Here is a 19,400-nt window from a genome sequence, read left to right on the forward strand (position 1 = left end):
TATAATTGAACAACAGTTAGAAAATCATTAGTCACAAATAGATACTGATGAGTTCTTCAGAAATCAAGGTGACATGAATTATTTGTAATCTGTAGCTATGTGGAAAATAAAAACCTGATGTGAAGAAAACCCTTCCCATATCAATGCTCTACAATGAAAATTATAGAGAAAACACCACAAGTCTGTAACAATAGAAGCAAGAGTCCTTGATCTACTAAATATCTTTCAGAAATGTGCATAGTATAAACAAACAAAACTGAAATCAATGAATATGAAATGCATTTAAGGGCAACATTTCTCATCTAAAGTATTGCTACAACAAAAGGATGATTTTTGGACTGGCCACTTGGATTTTTAAAAATACACCAATACTTAGGTGAGACAATCCTTTTGATCTTGCCATAGAAAGGAAGTTTGATTCTTCATTAACCCAGGCCGTTATGTGGACTAAAAATACAGAATCTGTCCCACCCTGCAGATCTTATGCTCTTCAGGCTTTTAAACCACTGAAAAAGATCACAGGTCAGTAATATAAATAGAGCGATATTATGAGATATTCACAATTAGATAAACATACAAAATGTGGCACCTGCACAAGTGAGGAAAATTCTTGTACATTAATTTCTTGCTATTTTGTTTCCATCAGGTGAGTATATAATAAGAACTTAAGCAGAAAAGTTGGTCCAATCCCACAGGAAATGCTTTTTCCAACTTTTGATGATGAATAACCTTTAAACTGCTGTCCTACCATCTTTAAAAGTTCAGGTAACATAGCTTTTAGAGATCACAGTAGAGATTAGAATAGTCTGACGGGGAAATAAAATCAAAGGTTTAGATCCCCAAGGCCTTAACTATATTTTTAAAATTAATTTAGTCTTTCAGCTGAATTATTTTTAATTTTAAGAATATTTATTGTTACAAAAGCATTACATGTGCATGCATGTTGAGACATTGGTGATGAAAATTTATTGTAGATAATCATTTACTTTTGAATACACATTATTTCACATATGAATTACATGAAAATTAAATGACACATATTATTTTGTTGTTGGATATCAATTACTCTTGATTGTCCTCAAATTACATTTTTTAATACCAAAAAACAGTTAGGCATGATGTTACATGACTGTAATTCCAGCATTTGGGAGGCTGAGGCTGGAGAAGCACCATGAGTTCAAGGACAGCTTGAGTTATGTAAGTGAAGTTCAAGGACAACCTGCACTACGTAGCAAGACCTTGACTATAAATAAATTAATTAGTTAAAAATGAAAGCACAGAGCATAAATGATCAGCTGCCTACTAGTTTCACAGGACACAGGCCACCCTTCCTGCTCTAAATGTGTATATATTGTTCATTTATATTCTGTGAAGCTTTTGGTTGAAGTACATGTTTCAGTCACAGGAAAGCTATAAAATTTTATGAAATTCCATCCAGAAACTACTTGCCATGAGAAGTTTGCTTTCAAATATGCATTTCTAATCTATCTGGTATGGATGGAGATAGATGGGTAGATAGATGATAGATAGATAAATAGATAGATAGATAGATAGACAGAAAACTACATATAAAACTTTGCCTCCTCAGCATTTACCTGTATATGTCTAAAAGTTGATGTTACATTCAAACTAACAAGGAATAGTTGTAATTTTTCAAAATGTATCACAAGAGCTAACTTTAATGATATATAGTCACAAATAATTACGTATTTAGTGTATCAGCTTCTTTTTAATTACTTTTAGCTTTTCAATAAAAGGTAAAAATTTTTAAAAATCTGTCATACATTTATAATGACTTCTGATACATAAAATAACTTTTGTGTTCTGAGGTCTTAATAAGTGTACAAAATTGTATGTAAGCAACTATCATTATGTACACACAAAATTAAAAAGGTTAAAGTTGGCCAAGCAGTCATTAAATTTCATTAAGTTGCCAATGATCTTTTAGAATCCCTCTTTTTAACTGTGCAACATGGCTTTATGTTATTAGTCACAGATCAAAATTAAACATCTTTGAACTTTCCAAAGTTGGCATAAGTGCCCAAACAAAATAGCTTATAGTTTGCACCAAACACTTCAGCCAACAGCATCAATGAGAGCGTGTTAATAGGCAAACAAGTTGGAAAAATGATCATCTTTAAACTAACAAAAGATCACAAAAATTTACTGCATGGGGAATCGATAGATCTTATCTGAGAAAAGCCCTATATGTAGTCTATTACCAACATCATATTAAATGAGAAAAAGCTGAAAGTCTTCTACTCCTAAGATTAGGAGCAAGACAGGGATGTCTATTACTACCATGCCTGTTCAACTCAAACCTCAAAATATTAGCTAGAGCAATCAAGCAAGAGAAAGAATAAAAGGGTATATAAAGAAAAAAGACAAAGTATCATTATTTTCAGGTTACATGATTTTATACTTACAAGAATTTAAAAACTCCACCACCTGTAAACTCATAATGAATTTATTGCTCTTGCCTGGCAAGTGTGGGGTTGTGAGTTCGATCCCTGGTACCAAAAAAAAAAAAAAAAAAAAAAAAAAAAAACTTTGAAAAAGAAATTAAGAAAACAATACCATTTGTGATAGCATAAAAAAATAAATACATAGAAATTAACTCAACCAAGGACATGAAAGCCTAAAGAAAAAAATTACATTATACAGAAAAAAAAATTAAGAAAGTCATCAGAAAATGGAGACATATCCCATGTTCCTACTAAGTAGGAATTAGCAACATATACAAAATGGCTATATTTCCAAAACTGGCACACAGATTTAATGTAATCTCAATCAAAATACCAATAGCATTTCTCACAGAGGTACAGAAAAAAAAACCCACAATTTTTATGGAATCAGGAGACTTAGAATAGCTAAAGCTATCTTTGGTAACAAATGCAAAATAGATGACAACACAGTCCCAGACTAGTAGTTATACTATAAAGCCCCAGTGATTAAAACAGCATGGCACTGGCACAAAAGGTATGTGGCTAAATGGAACAGAATAAAACAACCACTACCACATCCAGCTATTTGCTGTTTGACAAAAGTGTCAGAATAATACAGTGGAGGGAAGACAGGCTCTTTAATAAATAGTACTAGCAAAAGAGAACGTCCATGTGCAGAAGACTGAGTCTAGACCCATGTATCTCACTATGCATTAAACTAAAATTAAAATTAGCCAAAGATCTCAGCGTTAAAACAGAAACACTTAATTTGCTGGAAGGTACAACCGGTCCAGCACTGGAAGGCATGGACACAAGCCAGGACTTTCTGAATGGAACCACCATGGCACAGACACATGAAAGTAATACCCAGAATCAACAAATGGGATCACAGCAAATTGAGGTCTTTTGCACAGCAAAGGAAACAACCCACAGAGTGAATGAAGGTAGTCTAAAAATAGTCTAAAAAAATTCCCTTGTATTCCTTGGACAGAGTGTTAAAATGTAGAAATATAAAGAACTCAAAAAAGAATAGATTCCTCAAAACAAAAGACCCAATCAAAAACTGGGCAACAGAAATGAATAGACACTTCACAGAAGAAGTACAAATGGCAAATAAATACTTTAAAATGTTCAACGTCACTGGCCATTAAAGAAATGGAAATTAAAACTATAATTGAGATACCACCCCAGGAAGATCAACTATCAGCAAATAGCTATCATGAATGCTTGTGCATAAGTGAGGAACATGGAATTCTTCCATTTTTAGTAGTAATGTAGAGTAGTGCAAAAACTATAAAATCCAGTGTGGGGATTCCTCAAAAAACTGAAAATGGAAAGTCCACTTAACCCATGGGTCCTCCTATTAGTTATCTTCCCAAAGGGCTTAAAATCATCACACTACAAAGACATACACATAACCACGTTTACATGAGCATGATTTACAATATTTAGATCTTAGAAGCCACACGTATGCCCATCAACAAATGAATGGAAGAGAAAAATATGGTTCAATGTAATGGACTACTACTCTGCTGTAAAGATAGATAAATTTGAAATTGTAGATAAATGGATACAACATGAAAACATAAGCTTAAGTGAAATAGAACAAGCACAAAAGTTTAAATGTCATGAGTTTTCTTATATCATATGAGAGAGAGGGGGAAGAGAGAGAGAAAGACAGGGAGAGAGAGAAAGAGAACCAATGATAAGATACATAAATGCCAAGGAGAGAAGGAGAAGATCAAATAATTCCCCAAATTATTACCTTATTTCAAATATATTTTGCTATATGTGCTAATTGATTCACTGATACTATTTTCTTTTAATTCACTTAAGAGTTCTGTGAAAGAATTTTTTGTTTATGTCTTTTACCCTGAATGACCACTTTTAAAATTGTGCAACATAGTGTGTTACTTATGCTTGCCCCTTTATTTTATTATAAAACGTTTTAATTTTTTCTTAAAAGAATCCCCCCCCATAGTGGCACTTGCCTGCAATTCTCAACATGCCAGGAGCATAAAACAGAACAGAAACTGCAAGCACAGTCTATCAACTTAGCAAGACTTTCTGAATATTTTAAAAGTTTTACAAGGGATTGGTGATGTAGCTCAGTGTGAAGAAGCTGGGTCCCACCTCCAAAAAAATCTACCTCTACTATCAAACTTCGTTAGAGATTCCTACTCTGAACTTCTACTGTTTTCATTAAGTCCCACAAGCCAGAGACAGACAGACAGACAGACAGACAGACAGACAGAGAGGAAAAGAGGCAGACACAGGGACAGACAAAGAACTTAGTGTAGCTGCTACTCTGGTCCCTTCAGTGTTTGCTGAGTGGAGCCCAAAGCCCATCTTAAAAAAAGCTCTCTAAGTCACTCCCCTTTCTTTCTTTTCTGGTCTCCTTATACTGTTGGTTTCTTTATAAATATCACGCCATTTTCTTACAGGGATGTTTAATTAAGTTTTTTCAAAGATGAGAAAAATGCAGTAAAAAGGTCTTAGTGTATACCCTGTAGTGTCCCCTGAATGCGTCATTAATCATAAACATGGTCAAGTAGCATATAAGAATTTCCTTTCTCTTCTGTGAAGAGCAGAAGTTATTATTCAAGTGACTGTCCATGTCCACCAATGATGCTTTTTGGGTGCCCCAATTCAGTAGTTCCTTGTGGGCAATTCTATTTCAGAGTATTTCTAACTGATAGTATTGGTCTTTTAAAAAATTTTTCTCTAGGTATTCTGTTGGCAGTTGGGGAGCTAAATTAGGGTTTAATAGAGGTAGAAGATGCAGTGACGTATATAGCTTTGGATGAGATGTTTTTTCCTCTTTCTTTTATTCTTTCTTTCTTTCTTTCTTTCTTTCTTTCTTTCTTTCTTTCTTTCTTTCTTCTGTCTCTGTTCATATTGCTGTCGGGCTAGGACTATTTCTTAATCAGCTGGGGAAAATTTCTAACTGGTCTCATTTGGACAATTTCATGAAGTGCTCTGTATAATACCACTGAGTGTTATATCTCAGTTGCTGTTGAATAATTTAATTCCCCATTGCATGTCAGTTACATTTGCAGAATGTGTTTTAAAAATTTATAAAATTAGAACATCTTTGGGGTGGAAGAAGACAAGCTTTGCAATCAACTGGAGAGTGTGGCCTCAAAGCTAACCCTGGGACCCAGGGAAAGTTATGGATTTCTCTGATTTTCTCATCTCTATAATACTATCACAGCTACCTCTGCTAACGAGCAATGGTGACTTAGACACAATAAACCTGCAAATAAGATCAGGCATGAGGGAAACACTGTGATGAAGTTAGCTTTTATTATTATTATAAAATTTATTATGGAACAGGTCTGTGAGAAAAGCTTTTGCTTAGCACCTTATTTTAGAGGGCGACAGAGGCTTGGTCACAGAGGGTGGACCGAGGTTTCCTGACCTCAAGTCCAGGGTCCCTTCTCGTTCATCAGTTCCTTGCTTTATCATATCAAGCCCTGTATTATTTGATGTACTGATGCTCCTAAGGAAGTAGGCCCAATGATTTTTCTTTTTACTTTCCATAAATCAGAATATTCCATAGTCAATATACTTTATTTGTTGGTTGCATATTAATTAACCATTGGTGTTTCAACTACAGTAAAATAATTTAAATTTTTCTTACAAAATATGTCACATGGATGTCTGTGATACAATACCAGACTAGTGTCCTTACTTTCCTGATCTGCTTGGGGAATCCTTAAACAAAAAACTTTAAGCAAAGCTATGGCTCTACATGTTCTTAAAATGCTGCTTTGTTTCAGATAACGGAAGACTTGTGCCACAGATACTGTAGTAAATGTTAGTATCTATTACATTCAGTAAAATAAAACTCCACCTTAATTTCCAGGAAGTATTTGGAGTCTCTCTCTTGCTCAATAAGAACATTTGTATTATTTGAAATAAGAACATTTGTATTATTATAGCATTACATGTCTGAAAAATAAGAGATGCTAGCATTAAGATTAAAATACAATATTTTGGTGGTTTAGAGATGTATAGGAAAATCAGGAGCTGATCATACAAAAACTACTGAAGTCACTAATAGATAAATTTCCTGCAACAGTTACAGAATGTTTAAACAAGTTATTTTCGAAAAAGACTTTTATGTCTAACGCAATTTAATGTCTGGGACTGCCAGCTCCAGTAACATGCCTTGAAAGATACCTTTTTTTCTGCAGAAACAAAAGAAAGAGATAAATTGCATCAAGATCAACTCTCATTTCTGGTTTCTTTACAACATAGAGTGCCTGAGGGTGAAAGCAAGATGCAGATTTAAGTATTTCTATGATAAGTTCCAAACAAATAAATTAAAACAAAATGAAATGTCAGTAACAGATTCACAAGCATAGGAAGGCTTGATCCTCTTTCTGTTTATCTCTAACATTTTTAACTGCATTTAGTTTCCTTCCTTTCTTAATTGCTTAGTTAAAAGCAAAGCTTTTCATGGATGCACTGATGGTACAAAATTAAGCCTCCAAAATAATGTCTAGTGGGTATGCCTCGATTTGTAAAACATCTCTGCTTATGCTTTTTCTATACTTCACCTCATCAATGAGACCTTTGTGGCATGACATATTCTTTTCTCCAGCCCTCTTTCCCTGCTTTCTCTCATTCTCTAAAGCGTTCATCCTCTCTAATACATTGTAGAGCCAATTAACTTTATGCACTGAACACACACATACACAATTATAAACTCGGTAAGAGAAAGACTTTAGTTCTCTTTTCTATACCAGCAAACCTCAGAGGTTTCCAGTGATTGTTAATAATCTAACTTTGAGTGGGTTCTCCAGACCTGGGATTGCTGGGGTGAATAAGAAAAGGGGTACTTGGGTTGTAGAGGTGAAAGTGTGGCAAATGTGATTCCTGCAGAGATTTTCCTTACTGCATCAGAGTGAAGAACAGATCTGCCTTTCAGAGTCGACTTTGTTTATCTTTAACTTAACTCCTTCTGCCTTTTTTCTCAGTCCTGAGACCTGCAGTGCTTTTCCGGCCCACTGTCCCACTGTACCTTAGGAAGGTAATAAAAGTTTCCCTTGTTTTAAGAATGTAGAGTGCCCTCGACTCCGTTTACTTCTATTTTACCCAAATGCCCATTCCCTTTGAGTTTGGAGCAATTAGCTTCTATGGTGAGAGCCATAATCTAAACTAATTTATTTTAACTGTTTACACACCTGATTCTGTTTGTTCATTTGTTTTTGTGTTATGCATTTATTAGAAAAGAAGAAAGTCAAAAAAAAAAAGAAAAGAAAAGAAGAAAGTCACAAAATAGCCTATCTTTCCTTAATAAATTAAAAATAAAAGAATAAAACCAAAAATGAGAAGAAAAATAATAATCAGAAAACACAATCCTTTATCAAAATGCCAGCATCATTTTCATAAAAATTAACATTTTCATTCTTACATTTCTGTAGAAACACAAAAGGCTCAGAATAGTCTAGACAACTTTGATAAAGGAACAAAATTAGAGCTCCAACCCTCCCCAATCCCAGGACTTTCACAAAGCTACACCAGTCATGACAAAACAGCTTTGATACTAAGATAGAAAAGCCACCAAAGTGCCAATATGAAGTCCCCAAATAGATACTCACATAATGGACTGATTGCTGGCAGGGTCTCTCTAGGGAGCTCTGGCTGGCCTTTAACTTTGTAGCCCAGACTGACTTCGAACTCAGCCACCCTCCTGCCTCAGTCTCCGGAATGCTTGGATTACAGGTGTTTGCCACCATCCCATCCCCAGCTGATACCCAAATTCTGTTTGTCATTTTATCTGTTTTGACAAACTCAAAAATAGGAAAGTTTTATAATAAAAGTTTCTCAAAGCCAAGTGAGATATTCTTGACAGTTTTATGTATCTTTGTAGACAAATCTAGAATGGCCAACATGTTCCATGTGCCCCCACCAAGTTTAACCCTAGAAATGCCTCAGCTACAGGCAAACTGAAAAGTGGTCACCCTAACTATGGCTGGGTGTGCAGGCAATGTTCCCTGCCCTGTGCACTGAACTCACATTTTCACATCTCCTCCTCTGCCTTCTGCTCCTCAAAGAATTCCAGTTTTGCGCAGTAGCTGCCATGCCATTGGCAGTGCTGGCTTTGCTGATAGTGAAGTGGAGAGGAAGAGCTGGTGGGAACCGGATGTCTGTACCACTCCAGTTTCCTGGATATCAGGAACTTCTATGCTGATCAGGTATAATGGGTGTCAACTGCGACGACTCCCTAAAATTATTGATGTACCCCAAAACAAATACAATGAGCCTCAAGTTGAATTCAAATGTTACTGTATAGTTATTAAGAAAATTTTCCTGGAAATATATCCCAGTCTATACAATATATCCTACTTTCTAAGTGGTATGTCTTCTGTGAAAAGGGTGATTTGACAGGCTGTATTTGAAGGCCACAGCAAAGTTGGTTGCTTCTCAGTTTGCAGCACAGAGGAGTAAACATCTCTATTCATTCAGAAAGTGTCACACTGGAAAGTTTTCAGAGACAACATTCCACCAAAGACTTAGACCTAATCAAAGAGTGACAGAAAGCTTCTCTTCTCCCCACATTGGACTATAAGATTATTAAATGCTTTTTTCCTGTAGTTCATTTGACGCAGTACATCATGATTTTTTAAAAAACACATACACTTCAAAATAAGAAGCACAGACTGAACAGACCAAGCAAACATCACAAGCACTGTGAGATATGGTGGTGATGCTAGAATTATCAGACTGGGGAGTTAGAAAGCTGTCGTTAATATGCTGACATTTTAGTGGCAAAAGTGGCCAACATGCAAGAACAAATGGCGATGAACACAGAGAGGTACATATTCTAGGAACTCTATAAAAAGAAATGCTAAAACTTAAAAAATACACTGTGATATAATTGAACCACTTTGGTCAACTCCTTTGGTAGACACACCCAGCTCGGAAAGAAGGTGAGCTTGAAAATGGCAATACAAACTTCCAAGAGGGAAAAGAAGAGAAAATACTGTTAAAAAATCAACAGAACATTAAAAACTGTAAAACAATTACGTGGATATAAATACATTGAATAAAAATACAAAAAATAAATAGTAAAGGAAAGGGCAACAATATTTAAATGAAAAAATGACAGAATTTCCCACAAATTAATGTCTGATACAAAGCGACACATGAGATGAGCTCCAAAAACTCAAGTAGGAAGCATAAGTAAGTGAAAACAAAACTTACACATAGACACGTAATAGTCAAGTTACAGAATGCCAAGACACCACAACTGGAAAGAAGACAGAGGGGGAGAGTAATCTCCTACTTCCCTGAGTTTCAGACAAGAGAAACTCAGAAACCATGCAAGTCACGAGTGTGAGTGGTGAAGTATTTCAAGTTTTGAAGGCTGGGGATTTAGCTCAGCAGTAAAAGTGCCTGCCTTGCAAGCAGACAGTTGTGGGTTCAATCCTTGGTACCGGTAAAAAAGGAAAAAGATAAATAAATAAATAAATAAATAAACAAACAAGGTTGAGGGGCTGGGGATTTAGCTCAGCGGCATAAGCACCTGCCTTGCAAGCAGGCGGTCGTGAGTTCGATCCCTGGTACCGGTAAAAATGAAAAAGACAAAAAAAAAAAAAAAAAGGTTTTGAGAAAAAAGGAAGAACCATTGAACTGGAATTCTGTGTACCCTGCTAAATGATCTTTCAAATGTAAAGGAAAAATAAATGACTTTTTCAGGAAAAACACTGAAAGAATTTGTTGCCAGTACATATAACTTTCAATATATGTTAAAATTCCACAGGCAAAATAAAGGGATACATAGATCAGAAATTTATAAGTACACATACATAAAGAAGAACAGCAGAGAATCAATAAGCAAAGGGAAAAAAAAACTTTGATTTTTTTTTTCATTCTACAGCACATTGAAAGTAACAACAGTAAATTGGAGTTTACCTGGGTATGCTTTTGTATCTAGATATGGCCGTGTGTGCTTATGTACTGGGCAAAGCAGTGACAGCAAAAATAAAAAGGACCTCAGTAAATAATTTAGAATGTTATTTTATAGTATTTGCATAATCCACTAAACAGTGTAGTATTATTTGAAAGTAGCTTAATTTTAGTTGTATATTGTAAATTCTAGGACAACTGCTAAAAATGAGAAAAAATGTTGAAATAATACACTAAGAAATGAAAGAAAATGAAAACAAAATACTCAAAACTACAAAACACAAAAAAGTGTCAAAATCAAAAATAAAACTGAAGACCAAGGATGACGAGTGAAGCATAGCAACAAATATGACAGATATGAAGTCATCAATATCAATATTCACTTGAAATAATAAATGGAAACTTGTAATATTGGTATAAATACTGCAAAAGTAAAATGACTGAAAATCAATCTTTTATTCCAGAGTAAGTAAAATAAGAACAAATTATATATAAAATAATTAGAAGAAAAGAAAAAAACTTAAAAATAGAAATTAAGAAAATTTAAAACAAGAATTCACCAGAAAAAAAAATAAAAATAAAGTTGGTCTTTCAGGAGATCACTCAATTCAGTAAACCTCTAGTCAAGTTAACTCAGAAGTAAGAAGAAATAAGTGCTGGATATAAATAATAAAAGGGGAGACTAGGGGAAGGGGATTTAGCACAGCAGCATAAACGCCTGCCTTGCAAATGTGTGGTCCTGAGTTCGATCCCTGGTACTGATAAAAAAGAAAAAGAAAAAAAAAAGGAGAGACTATTCCCACAGACTCTAAGGACATGAAAAAACAAAGTATGACCATGAACAAGTATGCCAAAAATTTTATAACTTAGATGAAAGGATATTTTTGAAAGACACACTGCTCCACAACTCACATAAGAAGAAACAGAGGGGTGAAGGGAGCAGGGAGAAGAGATGAAGGTGTTATATACCAACCCCACATAAAGAATGTAAATAATATGCATTACCTACATGTAGTAATGATATCTGATACCTACATGTCCCAGTTTCTTACAATGAATGTATTGCAAATGTGCACTAATAAAAATGGAATTAAATTAGTCTAAGTCATTTTAGTCTGTAAAAAAGCATAAATAGTCTGACTAGGTTTACATGTATTAAAAAAATTTTGTGGGGGATAAGTATTTTGTTTTGTCTTTCAATGAATCCTAGACCTCAAATATGTAAGCCAAGTACTCTACCATAGACTTGCATATCTAGTGGTTAAATAAGTTGAATCAATAATTAATAGCTTTCCAGACAAAAAGAATGAGTCAACATGGGTTCACTGGTGCACACTACAAATATCTAGAGAAGACACTACAAAAATTATCTATGGTCTATTCCAGAAGATAAAGCAGAGAGAGTACTCTCCAGCTGATCCAGTGATACCAGTGTTACCCTAACACCAAAAACAGACAGAGATAATACAAGAAAACTACACAGCAACATCCGTGGAGAGTATTCATGTAAAAGTCCTCAACGAAATACTAGCAATATGAATCCAATAATGTGTGAAAAGAGTTACACAAGGCAAAGTAGAACTTATCTCAAGTCCAGGAGGTTGATTATCTATTTCAGTATCACTGTCACATCAACATTGTAAAGAAAATTTATGCAATCATATCAATAGGTACGGGAAAAAGGCATTTAAAAAATTCCAACACCCATTTAGGTAAGAACCCTGAACAAACTAAGGCTAGATCTTTTTCAATTTGATGAAGCATGCCTACAAAAATATCTAATGCTGATGTCTTATTTTGTAGTGAGAGATGATTTTCTGATGTGATCAAGACCGAACTGGAAATCTTAAGCACTAAATATGACATGAAAACAGAATTAACAATAAATAAATTGAGCAGGAAGAAACGATTAACCACCATGAGAAAACAAATGAACTACCAAGCAATTAAAGGCATGCAGGAAACTTGAATCCATATTACTAAGTAAAAGGAACCAATCTGAAACCCCGACATACCACGCAATTCCTGCTATATCACATCTGGAAAGTACAAAATTATTGAGGTCATAAATAGATTAGTGGTTACCCAGAATGAGTGGAGATGAAGGGATGAACAGGCAAAGCACAGGATTTTTGGGAGAGTGAAGTTATTCTGTACTCATTTTAGATTAGAAAAAGCCCAGAGAATTATAACAGGGGCTGCAGATTGGGGTGATGACGAGGAAGTAATGTGGATTCATCTTGAAAACAAACACCTTGCTCTGCCCTGGTGCAGAATTTTGGCAGTGAGTGAGGTTGTGCCAGAGCAGAGTTAGGAGATGCTTGGAGACTGAACTAGCTGTTCAATTATGCTGCGAAAGTAAAACTCATCTTAAAAAATGAAGCCCATAAATTTGGAAAAATGAAGCATATAGCATATTATGACAACTGTTCCTTGAAATAGTTGTCATGTATGTGTGCACATGTATGTGTCCATATGCACACACTGGGCCACAATGTAAAATACATTTCTTTTCACAGTTCATGGTCACAGCCTCTTTCTAATCCTGTTTTTCATTGATTCCACCGTAACTTCTGTGATTTTAAGATTAAGAAGATCATCACGTAGATTTTAGTTATTTTCATACTTGGTTTATAAGCTTACAACCAATTCTTAAGTTTCTTTACTTCTCTTTATTTTTAGCTTTCCTCCTACTCCTGCTCAGAAATAATTCAAAATTTAAGGATAATCGTATTACATATACTTTATCTAATTTTACATGAAGTATAGTAATATTTTGCATTTAAATGTAGATTCATGAAAACATACTATACTTTGTAGGTTTGTATAAATATTCCACATAGTATTTTACAATTTAATATTCTACATTTTTTCTTTACTGTTATTAATTAAGGACCAGCAACAGTTCTAAAATACATAAATTCAGTATTTTAAATGTCCCTTTCAGTAAAATACTTTTAGAAAAGGAGAGATATAACTTGAGAAATAAAAGTGAGCTACAAATCTAGCCAGTCATCACAAGCCAGGATCAGAAAAATAAAATCTCTCTCTCTCTCTTACACACACACACACACACACACACACACACACACACACACACACATTCAGATGAACTAAACGTACACATATTTCAATTACAAGCCAAATTTTCTTGAGAGACAAGTGGCAGGGAGCATTGAAGCCAAAAGCAATGTGACAACACGGTGGCATACGATGGTGAGAAACAACTCAACCCTGTAATTAGTTTCTATCATTAAAGTTCCATCAATATCACTTAGCTGGGTGGCTGTGACAGGACCGGGATATTACCTGCAGACGGATTTCCTACCTCAAAGGCTAGAGCACTGTTTGCATATGTAGTTTAGAATAAATTATGAAAAGGTGAAAAATATGGAAAGCGTCACATGTAACTCGCAAATAAGTTGCTGAAGCAGAAATGTATTTGCTCAGTACTGTCTGTGGTAAATATAAAGTACTGTATTATTTTTGCTCTTCGAATGAGAGTGAAAGTTAAGATGTTTAGTGTTTAGGACTCAAAGTTGAACTGAGAAAACAATGCACATTTTAGACCAATTTTTGCAAAAATCCTGACTTGTTACTTGCTATTATTGATTGATAACAATGAAGTATATATAAAGTTTCCTCGAATTGAGGCCATTGTTAAACAGTAAGAAAATGAGTTATGGGATCAGATGTAGCTAGCTGATAAAAAGATACTTAACTAAGAAGCTATGGAAAGCAGGAATACACAGGAACACATCCTGTGAGCTGTACCAACATGGCTAAATAAGGCACAATTATCTCTAGAATTAGTGGATGTCATAACAGAAGATATGTGAAGAGATTTAAATTCTTCCCTCGAGCTAAAAATGAAGTTTTCCTCATGCTAACTAAAATCTAGCAAGCAATAGCTTCAAAAGACAAATCTGAACTCCCCCAACTGAGAAATACTATAGCACATAACACCATGCCGAAATATATTCATGTATCAGGTGTTTTGTGTCTTTAAAATTCAGGTACATCTCTTAAAATGACTTCCAATTCCCAACCCAAATGTCCCTTTTTTTTTTTTTTTCTTTCTTGGTTTGAAAATCTGAGTCAGGGTCAGTAATGAAATGAAAATGATTGTATGCTAGTTTGTGAAACACTACCATATGCTGGACTTAAAAGTATTTTAATATATGAACTATATTAAGATTTTAAATCTTTCCTCCATAACTAATTAATTTAAATGGCAAAATGCCTCTTTTTCAGACATGCCTTTCAAATTAAATTGATAGCTTGACAAGCATAGCTTATACACACTTCGGGCATATGTGTAAATGGTTATGTTTTCTTCATCTTAGCATCTGAAAAAAACGGTAAGATATATAAAATGCAAAAGACTGTGATGAAGAGATTTATGTTTCTTCTTAACTTTGCTTCAGAAAGCTCATCTTAATTACCCCTGAATTATTTCATGGTGAAACTAAAAAATCAGCTGATGTTGAGTTGGTGGGATTCAAATTCCATGTGAGTAGATATATTTCAGAGCTCAGTTCTACAGCTTATGCACCAGATGTGGTAATGCTGATGTTTGCTCAACAAATATCCTTAAACGTCTAAAATACACACACAGCTATCATGTCAGACACTGTGGGAAGCACTAGAAACATAATAATTACTGAGAAAAAGGAAAATGAATACACATAAATAGAAAAGATAAGTGCAAAGAAAGAAATAAGTAAGAATCTGTAAAGAAAGTTTACAAGATCAGATTTATGAGTGAAAGTCAAAATCCCTGAAAGAGGTTACATTTAGGCTAACCCATTGTGAATCAAGAAGCCAAAGAAAGACCAAAGCCTGCGCTTTCTCAAAGTAGAAGAGTAGTTTATATACACTCTTGATTCAGGAGAGAGTTTATGATATTTTAAAAACTGAAAAGCCAATCATTTAGAAGTCAAAGCTAGTTCTTAATATTTCTGTTAAATCACAGAGAAAAGTTGATATCTTTTTTTTTTGTTTTTTTTTTTTTGTTTTGTTTTTTTATCGGTACCAGGGATCGAACTCACGACTGCCTGCTTGCAAGGCAGGTGCTTATGCCGCTGAGCTAAATCCCCAGCCCCGAAAAGTTGATATCTTATAATGTAATGGAAGTAGAGGCCGGTGAAAGGATTTTGAGATATTTTTCAGGTGAAGTTACTACCTAAAACAGTTTATTTAAAGACCAGTCATTTCAGAATAAATTGAAGGACACATAATTGAGGGACAAAAGCAAATTGGAGGCTATAATAAAATCATATAAATTAACACCCTAAATATCGGTCGCATTATGTTTTGTGTAGGAAAGGTATTAGCATCTATAGAAATAGAGTCATTCAAATGAACTCTAAGATCTACTTGTTTCCTACCATTTCCCTTTTTGCCACTGCCATGGTGATTAAAACATATAATAAATTTATGAATAATGAAACAGAACACAGTGGTTAGTAGATAAACACACTTGTGTTTACTGCAGAAATTTTCACAGTACTGTATGGACCTGGCCATACTAGAGGTTCCCAGGTTATTCAATAACAATATCAAGGGTCCCTGCTTTTGGTCTTACAGTTCAGCAAAACTAAGTTCAGAAAGATAAAAACACTTCACCATGTATAAATTCACCCTGAGCTCAGTGGCAGAATGAGACCATAATTTAGGGCTTCTGATAACCAGCTTTTGAAACTATGGTTATGAATTTTAAGTACAAAAATCACTTCTAGCTTATGTGGAGATTCCTCTAAAAGTGAAAACTAGAAGTTGCATTTGCCCAGAATATTCCCCTTTTTGGTATTTTCTGGAAAAAAATAAACGCATCATATCACAGTAATATATGCACATACATGTTTATGCAAAAGCACGTTTTATAATAGTGAACTTTTGGAAACAGTTGAAATGCCCATTAATCAATGAAGGAATAAAAAATGTGGTTTTTTTTATTTAAAGAGAAAAAAGAAAGGACATAAAAAACAAAGCAGTAAAAGGGTACAAGTAACACAGAATTTCAAGAAAAAATTTACAGTAAGAAATCACTAATTAATAGGTTACATATTGTCTTCTTGGAAACAGTTGTCAAATTATAAAATTAAAGCATGTAAAGTGGCCATTCATACAGTGATATAGGAGACAGTTCCACTCAGTGATCCAACAAAAGCTCAGTAATATGGTTTTCCATCCTTCACACTCAAACATACCTGCAGTTATATCCCTTAGTCCACCTTACTTTCCTCTCTTTTTTACAATAACAATTAGACTTTTTGGGTTTTATTACTCCCACGGTTCTTATTACTTTTTTTGAAGAGGATAAAACCAAACGTGACTAAGCAAAACAGAGTCAGTTAGAACAGAAGGATGGGCATAGCACATGATACAAAAATAGAATACCAGGTGATCAAAAGTGGTTACCATTGTGCCTCTTGCTATTTTTAAATTGAGTTGCCTATATCATCAGGTATAATAGAATTGATCAAAACAGTACAGAACAAGACCAATACAACCTACACTGGATACCTTACAGGACTTCAAAAAAATCTAATAGTCAAACCATAATGGGCATCATAGTATATCTTATTGCCTTCAAAGTGGTTGCCTCTACCCTCAAAATTGATGCTATCAAACAAAATAGAATATAGTGTAATCAGACAGAACAAGATGGGGAGAGCAATACTGGGGTTCAAATCAGGTGAATAGGAAAACAAAAAAGTTACTATAATATATCCCACTATTTTTTAATATGGTTTTCCATTAATTAAAAAATGAGAAAAAAATAGATTAATTTTAAAAAGGGGGGAGATTGAGATAAAAGAGGACATTTGAACAGAACAACGCTGGTCAGAACCGAACAATTTAAGCATCATTGTGTTTCACCACCAGATAATCTAATATAATAGTAGTCACCATAGTGCCTCTTTCCTTGTATTATTTGAGTATAAATTTGTATGATATAGCATCAAGCATATCAAGACAGTGTGAAGCCATTCAAGAGAATGAAAGAATTACAGGGTATTTAGAACCAGCTAATAGAAAACAAACAGCCGTTTCTATATTATCTCTTTGTGTATAAAAAATTCTGTTTATACTATTGCATATATATTAAAATACAGTAAGATACAACATGTTAAAACCAGTGGAAACAGATGTACAACAGCTTGATGGGACTTCAAAACAAGATGATATTAAACCAGCACTAGCTTTGATGTCGTGTTATTTTCTTCAAAATAGCTATTCATACTATCACAGATACTAAAAAAGAACAACTCAGGTTAAAACGATTGCAATTAATGAGTGAAAACCTTATATGGCTTCAAACCAATATGATTGGGAATCATGATTACCAAATACTTTTATGTATTCTTATCATTTCTTACACTAGGGAAACTATCCAGTATTTATACATGTGAGTTTGATTCATTTCATTTATGAGTATGGTCTCAAGCTGCATCCATTTATTTATAAATGTCTCAATGTGATCATTCTTTATAGCTGAGCAGTACTCCATTGTATAAAAATACCACAACTTTTTATCCATTCTTCAGTTGATGGACACTTAGGTTGTTTCCAAGATCTGGCTAATATAAAGACTCCTAGATATAATAAATAAATTCAAGAATATAGCCGGATATAAAATCAATACTCAAAAATCAGTAGCATTCCTATATGCTAACAACAAAGTCACAGAGAGAGAAATAAAAGAAGCCACACCCTTCACACTAGCAACCAAAAAAATGAAATATTTAGGAAATACTCTCATGAAAGAAGTGAATGACTTATACAGGGAAAATTATAGTACACTGAAGAATGAAATTGAAGATCTCAGAAAATGGAAAGACATTCCTTACCCATGGATAGGAAGAAAAAATATTGTCAACATGGCCATTCTGCCAAAACTTTTGTACAGATTTAATGCAATCCCAACAAAATTACCATCAACATACCTCATAGAACTCAATCCTAAAATTGAGAAATCAATCCTAAAATTCATCTGGAGTCAGAAGAAACTAGAATAGCAAGGACAGTTCTAAGCAGCAAAGGCAAGGCAGGAGGTATCACAATCCCTGACTTGAAGTTATACTACAAAGCAACCATAGTAAAGTCAACATGGTACTGGAACCAAAACAGAGCTGAAGATCAGTGGAATAGATTAGAACTACAACCACACTCCAGGGTTTTACCAATTTGTCTTCCAATAGATTCAGTGTTTCTGTTTTAATATTCAGATCTTTGATCCATTTAGATTTTATTTTAGTACATGGTGGTAGGCAGCTTTAGTCTTTGGCAAACGGAGAGCCAGTTTTGCCAACACCATTTATTAAAGAGACTATCATTCTTCCAGTGAACCTGCTTGGCTCCTTTATCAAATATAAGGTGGTTGAGTGTGTTTGTAGTTGCGGTTGTATCCTCTAATCTATTCCATTGATCTTTGGCTCTGTTTTAATTCCAGTACCATGTTGATTTTACTACTGCTGCTTCGTAGTATAACTTCAAGTCAGGGATTGTGATGCCTCCTGCCTTGGTTTTGCTGCTTAGAATTGCCTTTGCTATTCTAGGTTTCTTCTGGTTCCAGATGAATTTTAGGAGTGATTTCTCTAGATCTATAAGGTAAATTGATGGTGTTTTTATTGGGATTGCATTGAATCTGTATAACAGCTTTGGAGAATGGCCATTTTTACAATATTTATTCTTCCTACCCACGAGCAAGGGATGTCTTTCCATTTTCTGAGATCATCTTCAATTTCTTTTTTTCAGTGTATTATAGTTTTCCCTTTATAGGTCTTTCACTTCTTTCATAAGAGGAATTCCTAAATATTTCATCTTTCTGCTTACTAGTGTGAAGAGTGTGGTTTCTCTTATTTCCCTCTCTGTGATTTTGTTGTTAGTGTATAGGAATGCTATTGATTTCTGAGTATTGATTTTGTATCCAGCTACATTACTGAATTCATTTATTATATCTAAGAGTCTTTCAATGGAATTCAGGGGATCTTCTATGTAGAGTATCATGTCATCTGCAAACAATGATAA

At 34.3% G+C, this 19,400-nt stretch overlaps 1 long non-coding RNA gene across 1 annotated transcript in view; it reads right to left on the minus strand.

The window, feature by feature from the left end:
• Window positions 1-389: 389 nt before the first annotated feature.
• The window catches only part of LOC134476743 (uncharacterized), a 45,326-nt gene continuing 26,315 nt past the window's right edge, over window positions 390-19,400 (minus strand). The window contains exon 4 of the long non-coding RNA XR_010048549.1: window positions 390-506. This is a non-coding gene — a long non-coding RNA (uncharacterized LOC134476743). The remainder of the gene's footprint in view (window positions 507-19,400) is intronic.

The sequence above is a fragment of the Cavia porcellus genome, unplaced genomic scaffold (assembly GCF_034190915.1).
Source record: "Cavia porcellus strain 051 isolate PalLab524CR breed Dunkin Hartley unplaced genomic scaffold, mCavPor4.1 scaffold_7, whole genome shotgun sequence".
NCBI classification, from domain to species: Eukaryota; Metazoa; Chordata; class Mammalia; order Rodentia; family Caviidae; genus Cavia; species Cavia porcellus.